The 3,151-nt window shown below is 40.2% G+C and overlaps 2 pseudogenes; one reads left to right on the top strand and one right to left on the bottom strand.

The window, feature by feature from the left end:
- Nucleotides 1–284: 284 nt before the first annotated feature.
- On the bottom strand, nucleotides 285–404 carry LOC135051483 (5S ribosomal RNA; annotated as a pseudogene).
- Nucleotides 405–2,815: 2,411 nt separating this feature from the next.
- Nucleotides 2,816–2,935, top strand: LOC135051888 (5S ribosomal RNA; annotated as a pseudogene).
- The last annotated feature ends 216 nt before the right edge of the window (nucleotides 2,936–3,151 follow it).

Genomic DNA, 3,151 nt, shown 5'->3' with positions numbered 1-3,151 from the left:
AGATAAATTTTATCAGGCTGGTGACAATAAGTTTTTGATAAAATAGACCACTATGGAATATATATTAAATTAATAAATAAATAAATACGTGGACTTTAAACGGTTGTATGGATATGGATGTGAATATATTACCATTAAGGTGCAAGGTGCAAGATAAATTTTAAGGTGCATGGTGCAAGATAAGTTTCCTACGCATATGAATAGTATAAGGTGCAGATATATGAATCATTAATGGTACAGCAGTGATCATTATGACATGCTCATGTAGGCTTTTATAATCAGTTTGGTTACAGTACCTGATCTTCCCAGGTGGTCTCCCTGTTCTGGTACTGATCAGGCCCGACACTGCTTCGCTTCCAAGATCGGGCGAGATTGGGCATTTCCAGTGTGGTTTGACTGTAATAATTAATACTTACCATACATGTGTCATAATTATACCGTCACTATGAACATAAAGTGATGTAGAGATTAAATTGGAAAGGGGGGGTTGGTGGGGGGGGATTGGGGGGGGTTGGAGGGGCGGGGTGCTATGCGGGGTGTGATAAGAGAACTAAAGTGAAACTAGTATAGGGGTGGTGGGGGGGGGGGGGCTAGGGAAGGGGGTGTGCTAGAAATGTTAAGGATCCAAACCGTGATGACACCACGGCCGTGTAAATTCACAGGAACGGAGCAATTTCATAATAATCATTAAATCCCCTCGGATGGAGTGTTTGCAGTTGAAAAATCCAATATATTTCTCTACGTGAGAGTTTATTGGCAAGATCGCCACCTCTCTCTCCCAGCTTAACAAGTTCAATTGCTTTGAAAGTCAATGCCTCCGGGTTGGAATTATGAGCAATGTTAAAGTGTTTGGATACTGCATGATTTTCCATTTTATTCTTTATATTACGGACATGTTCTTGTATCCTTATTTTCAGTGGTCTCTTTGTTTTTCCCACATACAGTATTGTTTTCCGCACTCACATTCTAATAAATAAATCACGGATTGTGTATTACAGTTTATGAAGTCTTTAATCTTGTACTCCTTCTTTTTTTCTGTGTCCGTAAATGTTTTCCTTACTGGGTGTAGGTACCTACAGATGTTGCATCGGCCACATTTAAAGGATCCAGTGCACTTTGGCATCCGTAACTCCTCTTTTAATTCCTTACGTAGCATGCTTGGAGCCAGCATATCTTTCAGATTTTTTGATTTCCTGAAGACGATGTCGGGGCGAGGGGGCAGGATTTCTTTAAGGACAGGATCCATTAATAGGATTCCCCAGTGGTTACTGAGTGAGTCTCTGATGGATTTCTCATGACGGTTATAGGTAGTAATAAACGGGACGGAGTCTTTCTTGGTTTCTTTTGTTTTATTTCTTCAGGTGGTTACTTTTATAATGCAGGTAACTGTTCGTGTCAACTTGCTTGTGTCTTTTATCGTCGTTACATAGATGACATTTTAATTGTTTGGGACGGTACGGAAGAATGTTTTTATAAATTCCTGGAATTCCTGAGCACCAACGAGATGAATCTTATTTTCACATCTAAGATCAACAAAGAATCGATTGAATTCCTCGATGTGATCTTAATGGGGATGGAAGGAAGAGTTGAAACTAAGAACTACATCAAGCAAGTTGACACGAACAGTTACCTGCATTATAAAAGTAACCACCTGAAGAAATGGAAAAATAATATCCCCTTCTCCCAATTTAACAGAATAAAGAGAAATTGCAGCAATAAGGAAGAATGTGATACCCAAATGGAGACATACAAAAAGAGATTCAAGGACAAAGAATACCCGGCAAATATTGTGGAAGAAGCAGCCATCAAAGCAAAGGCTCTAGATAGATCAACACTGCTAGAGTATAAAACTAAAGAAACCAAGAAAGACTCCGTCCCATTTATTACTACCTATAACAGTCATGAGAAATCCATCAGAGACTCACTCAGTAACCACTGGGGAATCCTATTAATGGATCCTGTCCTTAAATAAATCATGCCCCTTCGCCCCGACATCGTCTTCAGGAAATAAAAAAATCTGAAAGATATGCTGGCTCCAAGCATGCTACGTAAGGAATTAAAAGAGGAGTCACGGATGCCAAAGTGCACTGGATCCTTTAAATGTGGCCGATGGAACATCTGTAGGTACCTACACCCAGTAAGGAAAACATTTACGGACACAGAAAAAAAGAAGGAGTACAAGATTAAAGACTTCATAAACTGTAATACACAATCCGTGATTTATTTATTAGAATGTGAGTGCGGAAAACAATATGTGGGAAAAACAAAGAGACCACTGAAAATAAGGATACAAGAACATGTCCGTAATATAAAGAATAAAATGGAGAATCATGCAGTATCCAAACACTTTAACATTGCACATAATTCCAACCCGGAGGCATTGACTTTCAAAGCAATTGAGAGAGGTGGCGATCTTGCCAATAAACTCTCTGGGAGAGAGAGGTGGCGATCTTGCCAATAAACTCTCACGTAGAGAAATGTATTGGATTTTTCAACTGCAAACACTCCATCCGAGGGGATTTAATGATTATTATGAAATTGCTCCATTCATGTGAATTTACACGGCCGTGGTGTCATCACGGTTTGGATCCTTAACATTTCTAGCACACCACCTTCCCTAGCCCCCCCCCCCCAACACCCCTATACTAGTTTCACTTTAGTTCTCTTATCACATAGCACCCCGTCCCTCCACCCCCCCCTCCCTCCCCCACCCCCCCCAAGCCCCCCACCAACCCCCCCTTTCCAATTTAATCTCCACATCACTTTATGTTTATAGTGACGGTATAATTATGACACATGTATGGTAAGTATTAATTATTACAGTCAAACCACACTGGAAAGGCCCAATCTCGCCCGATCTTGGAAGCGAAGCAGTGTCGGGCCTGATCAGTACCAGAACAGGGAGACCACCTGGGAAGATCAGGTACTGTAACCAAACTGATTATAAAAGCCTACATGAGCATGTCATAATGATCACTGCTGTACCATTAATGATTCATATATCTGCACCTTATACTATTCATATGCGTAGGAAACTTATCTTGCACCATGCACCTTAAAATTTATCTTGCACCTTGCACCTTAATGGTAATATATTCACATCCATATCCATACAACCGTTTAAAGTCCACGTATTTATTTATTTATTAAT

This window comes from Pseudophryne corroboree, chromosome 2, assembly GCF_028390025.1.
Source record: "Pseudophryne corroboree isolate aPseCor3 chromosome 2, aPseCor3.hap2, whole genome shotgun sequence".
NCBI lineage: Eukaryota > Metazoa > Chordata > Amphibia > Anura > Myobatrachidae > Pseudophryne > Pseudophryne corroboree.
The sequence above is the reverse complement of the archived record's forward strand: the minus strand, read 5'-3'. Positions and strand labels throughout refer to the sequence as shown.